Raw genomic sequence first — 17,459 nt, 5'->3', positions numbered from 1 at the left:
AGGCGAATACTCTGGCCCTTGCCTTATGTCAGAAATTCTTTCTCCCCTGAATTTATTAACAAAACAAGAGACATTTGTTTGTTTGTTTGTTAATAAATGACAGTCTGGACTTTGTGGCTGTGACACCCACTGATTTCAATTTTTTTAAATTTTAGGTAAGGACATTTAGGAAGAAACGCTGCAAATTTTAAAGAAAATATGAACAACATGCGATGTGTTGAAAAACGGGCATGGGATATTTACTGAGGAGATGCAAATTTTCCTAAGTAGTAACGTGTTCAAAATAATCTAGAAAAATATTTGATAAAATATGCAGTGGACAGCAAGAAATTAGGTAAGACAATTCTAGTAACAATTTAAAATTAAGAAATCTCCGATGCTATCACTTCTCTGTTATACTCCTTTTTCTCAGTAGATGGCACCCTTCCCCTGCCTTCAAAGCCTTGATTTATGCTCTGGTGTAATGGGGCTGACAGTCCACTACAACTGGTTAGTAAATCCTCTTCGGGTCTTAGCGAAATACATACATACAGCGCTGTGGCCCCTACAATACCTTGCAAGTAGAATGCATTGCCTGGAGAAGCTAATATTTTATTTTATTTATTTATTTATTTGCTTTTTAGTGCTGCACCTGCATGCAGGATACGGAGGTTCCCAAGCTAGGGGTCTAATCGGAGTTACAGCTGCCGGCCTACACCACAGCCACAGCAACGCAGGATCTGAGCCGCGTCTGCCACCTATACCACAGCTCACGGCAAAGCCAGATCCTTAACCCACTGAGCAAGGCCAGGGATCGAACCCGCAACTTCAGGGTTCCTAGTCAGATTCATTTCCTCTGAGTCACAACGGGAACTCCGCGAAGCCAATATTTTAACTAAAGAAATTTTCCTGTGTTTTCCTTGAAAGGATTTGCAGAATTCAGTCCTTTCATTCATCTCTTGGTGATTCATAACCGTAGCCCCAAAGGTTGCCCTCTTTCCAATATATTTTTTTTGTCTTTTTGTCTTTTTTTTTTTTATTGTTGTTGCTATTTCTTGGGCCGCTCCCGCGGCATATGGAGGTTCCCAGGCTAGGGGTTGAATCGGAGCTGTAGCCACCGGCCTACGCCAGAGCCACAGCAACACGGGATCCGAGCCGCATCTGCAACCTACACCACAGCTCACAGCAACGCCGGATCGTTAACCCACTGAGCAAGGGGAGGGACCGAACCCGCAGCCTCATGGTTCCTAGTCGTTAACCACTGCGCCACGACGGGAACTCCTCTTTACAATATTCTAACTTCACCCTAGATCTCTTAGTCTGGACAGGTGACTCGGCTGCTATTTTATCAAGAAGCTCAATCCAGTCATTAATTTCATTCATGTACTGATTCAATTTACAGCCGTTCATTCTATACCTGCTATATGCCAGATACTGCTAAGCTCAACTGATGCAAAGATGCACTATTTTGGATCTTTGCCTTTAGCTCAAAACTTATTTGGAGAGACAGAGAGAAACATAATTATATTACGTACACAGTTACACTTTTTACAGTAGTAGAGATATACACTTGATGTTATGGAGCCCAGAGAAAGTGGACCAGCCTGTGGGAGAGCTCCCTGGAATTATTAATTATTGGAATTATTGTAATTAACCATAATTGGCATTATTAATTATAATTAATATATTAAATGTAATTAAAATAATTAAATAGAAATAATATACTAATTATATTATAAATATGAAGTATATGTTAATTAATTAAATTATCGATATCAATTGATTATAATAATTAACAATTAAGAGACATGTAATTAATATAATGATTAAGCCAAGTCTTAAGGGGGTAAAGAAGAATTGATTCAGCAACTTTCAGGACAGAGATACAGTCCAGGTGGGTCGTGTACTGTGAGGAAAAGGATAGAGGTGAGATATGTTACAAGCGTGGGTACTTTTCTAAGAAGCCACCAGTGGTTCTCAATCCTGGCTGCATATTAGATTCCTTGGGGACTTTCTAAAACCCATTTCCAGACTTCATTCCCAGATGGGCTTCTTTAAGTAGCCGGGAGATGCTGAAGTGTTGGTGTTTACAAAAATGAAGTCCCTAGGAGTTCCCTGGTGGCTCAGCAGCTTAAGGATCTGGTGTTGTCACTGCAGTGGCTGCTGTGGCACTGGTTTGATCTCTGCCCAGGGAACTTCCCTGGGCCAAAAAAATTAACAAGTAAATAATTCTATAAGTGATCCCCAGGGTCAGGAAACAGTTTTTGTTGCTGAGAGAGTGATGACAATGACTCTGGAAGGTAGATGGGGATCTTCACCTTTTACATGTGGGCAGCTTGTTAGCTTGTAGCTCCCGGGTCCCCTCGAAGTGGAGGTAACAGTTTCCTAACGACTGTGCTAAAAGTAGTCAGAAAGTCACGTTTGAGAAACACTAGAATACATCGGGGAAACCTGGAGAGTCCAGCTAAAGTGGGGGGACTTGCCCAGCAGTCAGTGTGGTACCATGAAAGAGGTTTGATTTTGTTCTGTTTGTCTTGTGTTTTTGTTTTTTGCAAGGGACTGAGCTGGTTTTGGAATTGCTTTTGAGAGCAGCCACCACGGTGGATCTGAGGGAAGAATGGAATGATAGGAGACAGGGAGATAGCTGAGAAATTTCCTTAACACTCCAGCTGGGAGGAAAAGAGGCTGACCAAGGGTTGGGATGTGGGATGTTGGGGGGGGGGGGTCTGGGATGTCAAATTGCTAGGATTAATGGGGCTAAAGAGAAGGACAGGGCTTGATTAAGCTCTTTAGGGACCTGAGGTGTTAAAAAAAGAATCTACTGCTGGAGTTCCCGTTGTGGCTCAGTAGTAACGAACCTGATTAGAATTCATGAAGATGTGGGTTTGATCCATGGAATCGCTCAATGGGTTAAGGATCCGAGTTGCTGTGGCTGTGGTGTAGGATGGCAGCTGCAGCTCCAATTGGACTCCTAGCCTGGGAACTTCCATATGCTGCAGGTGCAGCCTCAAAATAAATAAACAAACAAATAAATAAATAAATAGCTACAATGGAGCATATAGTGAGAAAATTCAGCAAAATTCTGTTCTGAAATTTTTATCCTGTAGTGAGTGTCTGTGTGTGTACAATTTCAAATATTCAACTCTTTCCAAATGTTTTTTCTGGTGTTGGTAACTTGAACACATGCTGATCTGACTCCCGGAAAATTCAATACTAAGAGGGAGTATAAAGGGTGACTTCCAGGGCAACTGGGTGGTTGGGGGTCCTTCCCTGCCCACTGACACAAGAGGGGAGTATCCTGGGCTTTTTTGCGGGAAGGGATTTGCACAGCTGTGCCTCAAGCTTTCAGAAAGCCAAGTTTATGGGCAAGGGCTGGACCTCAGAGGCTGATATGGCATAGCTATGGTTGCTAAAAAAGGAGGAGGGATGATTGTATTTGTTTTGTCAACTAGACTTGACTGTCTACTCATAGAAGATGACAGGAATGAAAACTGCTCTGACACAAGGAAGAAACCCTTGGACTCTGTGTAGCTGGGAGGCGGTGAGGAGAGACTGGGCAAGAAGGAAGACAGGTATCCGTGTGGTGTGGAAGAAAGGGTGTCGAGGAGGCCAGGCGACAATTCTCTCTCACTCGTTTTTTTGTTTGTTTGTTTGTTTGTTTGTTTTAAACTTCTTTTCAGTATAGAAATTTAGGCTACTCCCGAAGTTCTGTTCTCTATTTTTTCTCCTTCTTTTTTTTTAAACTTCTATCAACTCAACCAACACATCCCCTCAGAAGCGCTCAAGTTTGTGTGTATGATTTATAATTTCCCACTGATAGGTATCCGTAAGAGGATCTGGTACATGTAAAAGTTTTGGCCTCTATGGTAAGCGACTCTTTTTATTTATTTACTGTTTCAATGAATACCACTGCTCTGAATTCCCTGCCGCTCATTCCAAGTTAGAAAGTTTAAGTCAGGACTTCTTATAGTTGATATTGGGGCCTGAAGGAGAAGGAGGTGTCAGTGATGAATTGCAAATTAATGGCTTGGTTGCCTTTGTGTGAGTGTGTTACACAGTGTGGGGAGAGTTTGGGAAGAGGGGTACAGTCAATACAGGCAGAGAATACAGTGAATTCAGAGTTGGACATGCAGGGACTGAAGTTTCTAGGAGATGTGTGACTCTTTAAGAAGACAACTGAATATGTGGATTTGAAGTTAAATGAAAGATACATATTTTAGACTCATTACCAATTGAATCATGCTTACAGAAATGAGGCCACTGGGGAGAATGTGTTATATAGTGAGATGAGAAAGGGGTTAAAAATTGACATTGGGATTTGTCTTTCTCTTTCTAACTTACTTCACTTAGTATGAGAGTCTCTGGTTCCATCTATGTTGCTACAAATGGCATTATTCTTTATTTTTTATGGCTAAGTAGTATTCCATTGTGTATGTGTACCACATCTTCCTAGTCCATTCAACGGTTGATGGACATTTAGGTTGTTTCCATGATATCACTTATATCTGGAATCTGATAATGGCACAAATGAACCTTTCCATAGAAAAGAAACCCATGGACTTGGAGAACAGACTTGTGGTTGCCATGGAGGAGGGAGAGGGGGTGGGATGGTTTGGGAGTCTGGGGTTAATAGATGCAAAGTATTGCATTTGGAGCGGGTAAGCAATGAGATCCTGCTGTGTAGTACTGGGAACTATATCTAGTCACTTATGATGGAACATGATGGAGGATAATGTGAGAAAAAGAATGTATATGTGTGTGACTGGGTCACTTTGCTCTGAAAGAGCAGAAATTGATAGAACACTGTAAACCAACTATAATGGGAAAAAATAAAAACCATCTTAAAAAAAGATAGAACATTGGAAATAGCGGCAGTTTACAGAGTGTGATGGAATGAATGTTTGTGTCTCTCCCTGCCCCCATCCTCAGCTCATATGTTGAAATTATACCCCACAATGTGATGATGTTTGGAGGCGGGTCTTAGGGGTGATGAGGTCATGAGGGTGGGCCCCTTATGAATGGGATTAGTGCCCTTATAAGAAGAGACATAGAGAGCCTCCCCACCTCACCCTCTCTTCTCTCTCTCTCTCTCTCTCTCTCTCTTTGTCTCTCTCTCGGAAAAAAAAAAAAATCCCACAGCAACAAGGTGGCTTCCTGTAAGCCAGGAAGTTGACCATTACTAGACACCTGATCTGCTGACCTACTGGCCCCTTGACCTTGGACTTCTCAGCTCCCAGAACTATGAGAAATAAGCGTTTGTTTTTAAGCCACTGAGTCTATGGTGTTTTCATTATTGCAGCCTGAGCTAAGAAACAGGGTGCAGAAATGGATGGGCATAGAGAACGGGGAGGGGCTGTCAGAAAGATGAGACCTGGGTTGGGCAGGGATGATGTGTTGGAGGAATACCAAGAAGAAAGGTGTCAGCAGTCGAGGGAGGATTCGGTGCTTATCTGGTGTAGATTCAGTGCTTATTGTAGTGTGGAAAACAAACTACATTCTCAAAAAAGTCTTTTAGACTCTATTAAACTTCCTGATTATGTTTCTACATAAGCCATCAATCCACTATGTGCATGCGTGAGTGCGTGTGTGCGCGTGCGCGCACGCATGTGCACGCAGGGAGCACCACTTTCCTACATCCCTCAGATTTCTGTACCCATGACTACAGTCCTGTCCTACTGCATTATGGATGCTTGTAAAGTGTGATTCTGGGCCATGTGGTATATACAGACTATTGCCCAATTCACCTCCACTTTTTCTTCTCTCTAGAGTCTTGCCCTCACTGTTGGCAGCACCAGTCTTAGCTTAACTTGCTCCTTTGGGGAGCGATGGGCAACTTCCTGAATCTGCCTGGGGCTTATTTTGTTTACTTGAATTTGCCTTCTTTGGGCCAAAAGGCTCTTTCCTAATTGTTTCACAATTAATGTCACATGCACATTATTTGGGTTATGCTGGGCCCTGATTGCCCCCGAGTCATTTCTCACTGTACATGAGTCTGTGCATGACTGGGGAACATTTGAAGATGGGGTTTGGTGGTGTTGGGCTAGAATGTTGGTATTTGTCTTTCTCTTTCTGAATTTCTTCACTTAGTATAAGAGTTTCTAGTTCCATCTATGTTGCTGAGGGTGAGCAGAGGCTGAGGCGTTCTTTAGGGTTCCTGGGTGTGCTGTATGTGGTATATGGAAAAAAATAAAACTAAGCAAATGATGGACTCAATGTAACTGTAAAATTCTAGGTTTACAACACTGACTATTCTCTAGGTGAGCAAGCTTGTCCCAGGCCTTTAAGTAGGATTCTGCATTCTCTGGTGTGGCAGCTTAGACACTCTCAGAGGTATGCTCTTTATCTGAAATCATGATTAGACAATGTTGGTGATGTTTGTGATTATCAGTTATTGCTCAACAGTGCTGAGAAACAAGTCACCCCAAAGCTCAGGGCTCATAAAGGTAACCCAGGGAAAAGCCTTTGCTTCAGCCAGTGAGTCAGCTCAATGCAATGCTTCACCAGGCATCTAATTAGATCACTTCCACTGATCACAGCATTTCTTCTGTCCCAGTCAAGATACACGGCCAAGTCCTAGGTTGGTGGAACATCAAAGTGTGCTACTCTAGGACTTCCTGTTGTGGCTCAGCGGTAATGAACCTGACTAGTATCCATGAGGACGCGTGTTGGATCGCTGGCCTTGCTCAGTGGGTTAAGAATCCAGCATTGCTGTGAGCTATGGTATTGGTTGAAGGCTCGGCTCAGATCCCTCGCTGCTGTGGCTGTGGTGTAGGCTGGCAACTACAGCTCTGATTCAACCCCTAGCCTGGGAACTTCCATATACCAAGGGTGCAGCCCTAAAAAGATAAATACATAAATAAATAAATAAATAAATAAATAAATAAATAAATAAATAAATAGGAAAGGGTACCCTGCCTCAAGGGGAGAGTGGAGGGGAGCAAATAGTAAATTCATCCTTCTGAATTGAATCCTGTTATAGGAATTCAGTGCTCAGATAGAATATTTTTAACAAGTAAAATTCAGAAAAGTCGTCTTTTCACCAAAAACCTTGTTCCAACTCTAATGAAGACCCCTCAGAAATCATGAATCATTACCTTAAAAAAAGTGAATACAGTATTCCTTGCATTTAACATATTCTTAATAAAGTGAGTAAATGGACCAGGGGAAAAACCCCAGACAATTGCAAACATAATCTAATTTGTCAAAATCCTACTCACAGAGAACATCTATAAGAATACAACCAAATCACTTCGTCAACATGCATATTTTATGATATACTTATCTTGTGTTTCTTTGTAAGCATCTAGACTGGTCAGGATGTACCACCAACCCTGCCAGGATGGAGGGGACCCACGTAGTCAGCTTGCCACCCCAGGCCTGCTTAGTCTCCTGGAGGGACCTGTCCTGTTGGAGGGCTCAGCATCAGTCTCTTGCTTGTTTATTTGGTTTTTTTGGTCATGCTCGTGGTATGTGGAAGTTCCCCAGCCAGGGACTGAACCTGTGCCACAGGGATTGAACTGCTGCAGGGACAATTCCAGATACTTAACCCACTGAGCCACATGGAAACACCTCAGCATCAGTCCCTAGCAGCAGCTAGATCAGCCGCAGAGGAAGGGTGCTGTGGTGAAAGGCAGCCATGTTGGGATACACATGCCTTCCTTCTCTGCCACCATGGCTATTCCATCCACGGCCATCGTATGAAGATTGCAAACTAGGGACAGAGGCCGGCTGACATCTTGTAGCCAAGTCATTCTGTCTACTCAGTGCAACGCCTCTTCTAAAGGGAATGGTCCCTGAGGGCATTAAATGTGATAAGAAGAACCTCAGATGCCTTCCCCAGACCTTCTTATCTCTGATTTTCCAGATTTGTTCCTTCGAGGCCCTGATCACCCATAGAGCTATTTCCACTGCATGAGGCTATGTGTATCCTGGCTTTGAACTCCTCTCTGTCACAAAGGAGGTGGCTGGGTACACTGCCTGCATCCTGTCTACTGGGACAGTTTCTGTCCCTCTCGGCCTCCCAGGGGTGGGGGCTGGAGGGAGGCACCACTCTGTTGACTTGCACCAATACTGAACCTCCTTATGTGAACCATCTTGGGGTTTTCCTCTGCTCCTGGTCACAGGGGACATCCCGCAGGTGTGTGGAGCTCATGAAGCAATGGAAGGTGACAGGGAGCCCAGGGCCTGTGTGCACCTTACTTGTGCTTTCTGGGCCTGCCAGCTCCAACCTGGGTAAACCTCTCCCCATCCTTGGGTAGACTGAAGCTGGCTTTGCCCTGTCCTATGTCTTGGTGGATGGGCAGTCCTCATTTCAGATGAGGAGTTCTTGCTGCACAGTTTCTTGATGTTCCACAGCCACCAGGGCCCAGCTGGAAGTCAAAAGCTCATTTCCTATTACGGACAGTGTGGTCTTGCGCCAAAAACCCGAAAGCATGGCTGCGTATCTCCTGTTGGACTCCTAGCAGCAAGGCACCTGCTGAGTCATATGGCACACACACTGGGGCTGCCTGAAGCACAGCTTATACAGATCTGCTGCAGAGCCCCTTCTTATTCTGGGCCATCGAATCTCCTAACCTTCCCTGCCACTCGGGAACCAGGTTGGTTGCTAAAACCCCAGAAGGCAGCACGGGAAGCTTTGTAGAGAAGAGGAAAGAGCAAAGCCAAGATGTGGGCAGGTTAAGTCTTGCCTGAGTGGCTCCATGGGGGTGGCGGGGGAACCCTGGACCTTAAACTGTATCACTGAGTCCATTCTCTGTATTGTATCCCAAGTCAAATGAATACAAGCCCCGAAGGTGGGGATTGGGTCAGGCAGGAGGGGGTGTTGGGACAAGGTAGCAAGTGTCAGCTGCCAGGAATCCCTTATAGCGACTGGAGTGGGTGAACGGGTGGTAAAGGAGGTCTGGATGGGGCGCCACTAGCATCTATGACAAACTCATCCCAGTTTGAAAGCTGCAGGAAAGAAAATGAAAAGAAATCACCCTGAGTCACATTATCTATGGAAGCGAACACCAAAGATATGTTGGGTGCATTCCCTAAGGTTTTTCTCAAATGATTTTAAATTGTTTCAGATTTTATTTTACAAAGTATGATTATACACAAGTTGTTTTCCTGTTTGTTTTTTTTTCTTTTTGCTCCTGCGGCATATGGAGGTTCCCAGGCTAGGGGTCCAATAGGAGCTATAGCCACCGGCCTATGCCAGAGCCACAGCAACGCCAGATCCTTAACCCACTGAGCAAGGCCAGGGATCGAACCCGCAACCTCATGGTTCCTAGTTGGATTCGTTAACCACTGAGCCACGACGGGAACTCCTGTTTTCCTGTTTTTTAAAGCCCTGTATCAGTGTCAGAAGCATGTCTTGATCATCATAGGAATTTTTAGAAATAATTTGTAATGCAACACAAATACATAATGCTTCTCATCACAATGAAACATTTAGGATTAAGGTGCAATCTCAGATTTCATGTGTTGTTTTAAAACATAAAGATCTGGATAGGGCTTTCGTGGACATGCAGGTTGATGACTGTCACTGGTCAGATCTGAGCAGATAGCAGAGGTGCTGGGTTGGCAGGCCCAGACCTGCAGGACATGGAGGGTTTGTGCATAAGAGCTTACATTTTCAGATGGTGCATCTGGCAAGACAGGAAAGGGACCATATTCACGGACAACATGATACCAGAACCCCAAGTGCGAAGTCTACACAGGAAGGCAGGTAACACAAACAGGAGTATTAGGTGAAGAGAAAGGCTGCGTGCCCAAGGCGGTGTTGCCAGAGCACATCCTCACATAATACCCAATTGCTTTAGCTGGAATCCAGAAGAGTGTGTGTGTGTGTGTGTGTGTGTGTGTGTGTGTGTGTGTATATGCATGTAAAGTCTCCTAAGTTTTAAAGAGGTGCCCATTTTCTTTAGAGTTTAGCTCAAGTGCAGCAGTAAGAGGTGGCTTCCGTGCATGATGTTTGCACTAGGCTTGGTGCTGCTGGGAGCAGCCAGAGGCAGAAGACTCCCATCACACTCAGAGACCTTGTGTGCTGCAGTTGACACACTAAGAAATAAAACTCTAAAATAACAGCCTCTGGGAGTTCCTGTCGTGGCTCAGTGGTTAACGAATCTGACTAGGAACCAAGAGGTTGCGGGTTCAATCCCTCGCCTTGCTCAGTGGGTTAAGGATCCGGTGTTGCTGTGAGCTGTGGTGTAGGTCGCAGACAGGGTTCGGATCCCGTGTTGCTGTGGCTGTGGCGTAGGCTGGCAGCTACAGCTGCGATTAGACTCCTAGCCTGGGAACCTCAATATGCCGCAGGAGTGGCCCTAGAAAAGGTAAACAGACAAAAAAATAAAAAATAAAAATAACAGCCTCTAGCTCCCTAAGCTCTCCATTTCATGTCTCATTTCAGGCCTTTCTCACTGCAGTTTTCACCCTCACCCCAGTTTCGAACAAGTCTCTGGGCTTGGCTGGACTACTTGCCTTGGGAGGTTCCATGATAAACATCTCTGTTAAAAAAGCAGCCTCTCTGGCAAATTCCAAGCTCTATTTATTCTTTCTAGAAAAAAATTATGTAGATGTTAAAATAAATATGGAAGAATCAACTTCTAATAAAGGTAACATGGGGGTAGAAGAAAGACCTGGGTTTGGTGTCATTTGTAATACTGAAGATGACATAACTGCAGAGACAAAGAGATGGATAATTAATGAAAATATTATAAATAGCCATATGATAATAGAAGACTTGAATGAAATGGTCACATTCCTATAAAAGGCTACAATTTCAAAATTGAGGAGTTTCCACTGTGACTCAGTGGGTTTAGAACCCAACATAGTGGAGTTCCCTCAGTGTCTCAGCAGTTAACAAACCTGACCAGGATCCATGAGGATGCAGGTTTGATCCCTGACCTCAATCAGTGGGTTAAGGATCTGGCGTTTCCATGAACTGTGGTATAGTTTGCAGATGCGGCTTGGCTCTCGTGTTGCTGTGGCTGTGGCGTAGGCCGGCAGCTGTAGCTCTTCGACCCCAAGCCTAGGAACCTCCATATGCCACGGGTACAGCCCTTAAAAAAAAAAAAAAAAGGGGAACCTGACATAGTGTCTGTGAGGATGCAGGTTCGATCCCTGGCCTTCCTTAGTGGGTTAAGGATCTGGCATTGCCCCAAGCTTTGGTGTAAGTCATAGATGCAGCTCGGATCTGTGACCTGTAGCTCTGATTCGACCCCCAGATGGGGAACTTCTACATGCCACAGGTTCGGCCATAAAAAGAAAAAAAGAAATGAAAAAAGGATCATAAGCAAAGCAAGAGGAAATAGAGAACTTGAATCAACCAATAAGAACTAAATATATGAAAATGATGATCATTCTCACTCTCAAAACTTGAATGCCCTTGCATTCTTATGAATTGAATTTTCTCATGATTTTCTTCTAGTCAATTCAAATATTTTATTTATTTGAAGCTTATTCTTTTGTAGTATAAGGTATCTAGTTTGTTTTCCTATTGTTCCAGTGCCATTAATTAAAAATCCCATCTTTCCACCACTCTGCTTAGCCCTTTCTTATTCTGGGCCACTGAAAGCTCTCAGCCTTCCACCCACTCTATAAATGAGTTGGTTAACTAATACGGAAATAAAATCCAGTTAGATGAACTTTTTTTCAAATGAACTTTTAATAATTGCTCTAAAAATTGTATGCAGGAATTAAGGTCTAAGGTCTATGAGAATCTCAAAAGATTGCATTGATGACTTTCCCACCAGACATTAAGAAAAATAGAGGCTTATCAATTTTGTTGACCTCGTTTGCTGCCTTCCCTGGTTTTGAGCATTTTATATGATTCCATTTTATCTCCTGGGTTAATATTATATTGACTTTTTCCTACCATTTCCACTTTCCTGTTTTATTTATTTCTATTCTAATTTTTACCATTTTCTTACTTCTGTTTGCTTTAGGCTTAAATTGTTTATGGGTTCCTAAGGTGAATGCTTAAGTTGTTGACTTGAGGTCTTTCTTCTTTTCTAATTGATATGTTCAATGATATAAATTTTCTCTCCATACTCTTGATACATTGTATTTTCATTTTCCTTTAGTTCAAAATATGTTTAATTTTCTCTTGAGACTTATGGAGCTCACAGTTGATTTTGAAGTATGTTGTTTAATTTTCAAATATTTGGGGGCTTTCCAGATACTTTTTTTGGTACTAATTTCAAGTTTAACTCCATTTTGGTCAGAGTGCATACATTGTGTGATTTCCATTTTTGTGACTTTGTCATGATATCTTTTATGGGCTGGTATGTGGCCTCTCTTGGTGGGTGTTACAAATGAGCTTGAGGAGAATGTATATTCTGCTGTTGTTGGATGCCATATTTTACAGATGTCAATTAGATCCACAGATACTGCTGGTCCAGATCATCTGCACCCTTACTGATTTTCTACTTTACACATTATCAATGGAGGGATATTGAAGCCTCTAACTATAATGGTAAATTTCTTCTATTTCTTTTTTCAGTTCTATTGGGTTTGGCCTTATATATTTCCACTCTCTGCCGTTAGGTACATACACACTTAAAATTGTTATGTCATCAAAGAGAATTGACTCTATTAAGTAATGCTTCTCTTTATCCCCAATAAACTTCCTTGTTCTCAAGTCTTCTTTGTCTGAAATTAACATAACTACTGTAGCTTTCTTTTGATTCACGTTAGTATTTGTTTTTTTTTTCCTGTCCCCCCTCTTTTTCTGCCTTCTCTGGTTTTAATTCAACATATTATATAATTTTATGTTGTCTCCTCTCTTAGCATGTCAATTATATTTGTTAACAATTTGGTAAGGGTTGCTCTTGGGTTTACAATGTATGGTTTTAACTAATCTAAGTTCATGCTGAAATAACACCATACAGTTTCACATGGGCTGCAGGTACCTTATAACAGAGTGTTACCAATTCCTTTGTTCCTTTCTTTGTGACATTACAGTTATTCATTTTATTTACCTACATGCTATAATCATACAACACATTATTGCTATTATTCTTTTAAACATGCAGTTATCTTTTAGGTCAATTAGTAATGGTAAAATTAAAAGGTCTTATTTTACCTTCATTTATTCCTAACATTCTTCCTTTCTTTATGTAGATCCAAAGTTCAGACCCATAGAGCATTTTTCTTCTCTCTGAAGAACTTCTTTTAATAGTTCTTGCTTATAGGATAATTTTGCTAGTTATAATGTTCTAGATTGGTAGGCTTTTATTTCAATTCTTTACATATTTCCACTTTCTTCTTTCTTACATAGTTTCTGATGAAAGCATCCTGAAATTCTTATCCTTGTTCCTTTACATGTAAGGTGTTTTTATTCTCTGGATTCTTTAAATATTTTTTTGGGGTGGTCTTTGATCTTTTTGCAGTTAGAATATGGTGTGTATGTGTGTGTATGTGTGTGTGTGTGTGTGTGTGTGTGTGTGTGTGTGTATTTGGCATTTATCCTACTTTTGGTTCTCTTAGCTTTCTGAATGGTTTGGTGTTTGTCATTAATTTTGAGAAGTTCTTAGCCATTATTACTTCAGATATTTCTTCTCCTTTTTACTCCCTTTCTTTACCTTCTGGAACTCCAGGTGTGCATATCATACACATTTGAAATTGCCCCACAGTTCTTGGGTGTTCCATTCTTTTTTTCCCCCTCTTTGCATTTCAATTTGGGAAATTTTTATTGATCTATCTTTAATCTCAATGATCCTCTCTCTTTTGCTGTGTCTAATATACTAATGAGCCTTTCCAAAGCCTTCTTCATTTCTCTTATAGTGCTTTTGACTTCTAATTTAATTTTTTTTCTTAGAGTTTCCATCTCTCTGTGTACTTTACTTTGATGTGTGTTTTCCAACACCACTGAGTTGGAAAAACTGCCACACTGGAGTTCCCACTGTGGCTAAGTGGTAACAAACCCAACTAGTACCTATCCATGGCCTCGCTCAGTGGACTAGGGATCCAGTGTTTCCATGAGTGTGGTGTAGGCTGCAGATGCAGCTTGGATCTCATGTTGTTGTGGCTGTGGTGTAGGCCATCAGCTACAGCTCTGACTTGACCCCTAGCCTGGGAATGTCCATATACCACAGATGCAGTTCTAAAAAGACAAAACAAAAGAAAAAAGAAAAACTGCCATGCTCACAACACTTCTCACGCTAGATGTGTGTTTTTTTTTCCTCCAGCAATTTTCCAGTTCTCAGTGGACACTGACCAAATGTCTTGTAAATGAACTCACTTTTGACACTCTTTACTTAGAGATAGCATCTCATTCCATGGGTCAAGGGCTCAGTCCCATAAGGCTGCTCAGTCAGATGCCAATTGTAAGTCCAAGTTGTCACCTGTGTTTCTGACCAAGCAGTTTTATTATTATTATTTTTGGCCACCCCTGTGGCACATGGAAGTTCCTAAGTCAGGGATCTTAACCAACTTCAGCTTTAAATTGGAGGTTTTCATGACTCCTTCTTTCAGTTTGACTAACTTGCTAGAATGGCTCACAGAACTCAGAGAAACACATGTATTAGTGTATTATAAAGGATACAGATGGATGGCCAGAAGAAGAGGTACACAGGGTAGAATTGGGAGGGCACTGAGCACTGTGGCTTCTGTCTCCATGAACTGGGCACCCATCTCACAGGCACAGGGCTGCATTCACCAACATGGAAGCTTCCTGAACACTGTCCTTTGAGGGTTTGTTTGTTTTTGTTTGCTTGTTTGTTTGGTTTTTTTGGCTGTACCCACAGCATATAGAAATTCCTGGGCCAGGAATGGACCTGTGCCACAGCTGCAGCCTGTGCCACAGCTGCAGCAACACCAGATCCTTAACCTGTGGCACCACAAGTGAACTTCCTCCTTTGGTTTTTACATCGGCATGATGAATACATCACTGGCCATTGGTGATTCATTCAACCTCTAGTCATTCTTCCCTCCCCAAAGGTTGGGGGGTGGGGCTGAAATCTCTATCAGGTTGGTTCCCCTGGCAACCAACTCTCACACATCAAAGTAAAGTACACAGAGAGATGGAAACTCTAAGGAAAAAAAAATTAAATTAGAAGTCAAAAGCACTATAAGAGAAATGAAGAAGGCTTTGGAAAGGCTCATTAGTATATTAGACACAGCAAAAGAGAGGATCACACAAAAGAGAGGGTTTTCCAACAATCTCATTTACATAAGATCAGGTGTGGGTGAAAGGGACCTTTCAGTGAATATTAGAGCACCCATTTCATTTTTATCACTCTTATCACTTAGGAGTTTTTTTTTTTTTTGTTTTCTTGCTTTTTTAGGGCTGTACCAGTGGCATATGGTAGTTCCCAGGCTAGAGGTCAAATCTGGAGCTACAGCTGCCAGCCTACACCACAGCCACAGCAGTGAGGGGTTCAAGCCCAGTCTGTGACCTACACCACAACTCACGGCAACACAGGATCTTTAACGCACTAAGCAAGGCCAGGGATCCAACCTGAGTCCTCATGGATACTAGTCAGTTTCATTACCGCTGAGCCACAACTGGAACTCCAAGCACATTTTTTAGAACATAAAGGTTCCTTAACCACCCATGTTCTCAGCTTGGTGACTTCAGCCAAAATTTTAAGATGTCCAGAAAATGTTCCACTTAACAGCCTATAACCTATATTTGCATACCTAGTACATAGTTCTCTGCAAAGTGAATCAAACATACTGGACATTCAGTGTATATTTTTGAAAGGAAGAGCTAGAGAAGTTAAGAAGGAGAAAGTCAGGAGGAAAGAGAACAGGCACCCTTGGGAAGGAGAGGTGATGGGACTGAGGGGGCTTGAGAGGGCAGGAGGTCTGAAAGGCCACTGGGGACGAGACAAGGCCAAGGGGTGACAGGTCTGCCTGGCAGGTGGAAGGCCAGATGGTTTCTGTGCTTGCCTTGAGAACTGTGATGGTGAAACTGGGATGAGGCAAAGTGGAGAAGCCATGGGCCTTGAGGGGGTGGTTGATGATGCTGAGCTGAGCTGGCTGTCTGGGCATCTGTGTGGACTGAAGTTTGTACTCCCCTAAATTTGTGCCTTGAAGCCCTGATCCAGTGTGATGATATGGGAAATGCAGCCTTGGGGAGGTGATTGGGGTTAATTACGTCATTAGGATGAAGCCCTTGTGATAGGGTTAGTGCCCTTCTAGAAAGGGACAGAGCAAGCTCTTTCTCTCTATGGCCCCACCTGGAGGAAAGGCCCTGTGAGGACACAGTGACAAGCCTCACCTGAAACCAAACCACCAGGCACCTTGATCTTGCACCCTGCCCTGGAACTCTGAGACAATAAGCATTAGTTGTTTAAGCCTCCTGGTCTATGGGGTTTTGTCATAGCAGCCCATGCTGACTCATACAGCATCAGGATGTAAACACCAAGCCAAAAAAAAAAGAAGAAAAAAGAGAAACAGAGCGTGGTCACACATTTTCCCAGTCAAAACCCTTCCAGTACTAGGAATTCTTCCTCGTTCCTGAGCAGCGTGATGACTGCAGGATGTGAGACGATGCCAACTGGAGGGCGAGGTGCCCACTCCTGGGACAGCCCTGGTCCCTCAGCCTTCCATGTCGTAAGGGCCACTTAGATGTCAGGCTCCTGATCATGGCTTTGTCAGGATTACATTTCAGATGGAAGCTGCTGGGAACTCACGCCACGGACTCTCGCTTTCCAGTGGCATGAAATCACCTTGTTATTTGTTACCCTCTAGAACCCTCTAATTGACATGTGGGCTTGTCTCCTCTGCCCTGCAAGTCAATCTGAATTGGTTTAGACAACTGTCTGGGTGCTGTAAACCCACAGTGAAACATCAGGCTTTTGCAGCAATCCAGCCAAAATGCACTCCAATTGGAAATAATTGCTGTTAATGCTGTTTCCATGTGCTGGGTGCCCATTAGGCCCCCGACCTTTGTTCCATGAAATCCCCTGAAAGTCGCTTCTTTATTCTTCAACTGAACAGACAGGCGCCCAGAACATACGTTTTTGGAATTTGTAATGCAGGAGCCACATTGTGCCTCTGTCTTAATGAACCTTGTTAACCAAGGATTTGGAGCATGAGGTGGCTGGTGTAAGAGGGCCTTTGATCTGAGTGCCCATCTGTAGTCGAGTGGGATGTCGCTCTTGTGAAATGAAATCCCTTTTCTTCTTTGGCATGTGCCAAACACCTTTATTGTTCTTGTTTAGGGAAACAGTGTGTGGAAAGTGCTTGGCTTCCGGCCGGGCACAATGAACATGAACTATCATTTTTATGATCATGAAATGAGTTTTTCTTTTCTTTTTCTTTTTTTTTTTTAAAGGCTTCTCAACGGAGAGGAAATACGGGGGGCAGAGTTGTCAGAACCATGTAGGTGGGTTCCAAGTAGTCAGTCCACAGTGGGTGCGGGTGCCACGTTCCCCAGGAGGCTGCCTCTCTAAGAGCATCTTTACCCCCAAGATATTCAAACTCATGTTTCTTCTGACTCTCACAGGGCCTTCCTGGGTACTTCTCATCCTCTCTTCCCACAACAAAAG

This window comes from Phacochoerus africanus, chromosome 6 (genome assembly GCF_016906955.1).
Source record: "Phacochoerus africanus isolate WHEZ1 chromosome 6, ROS_Pafr_v1, whole genome shotgun sequence".
NCBI classification, from domain to species: Eukaryota; Metazoa; Chordata; class Mammalia; order Artiodactyla; family Suidae; genus Phacochoerus; species Phacochoerus africanus.
This window is presented reverse-complemented; position numbering follows the sequence as displayed.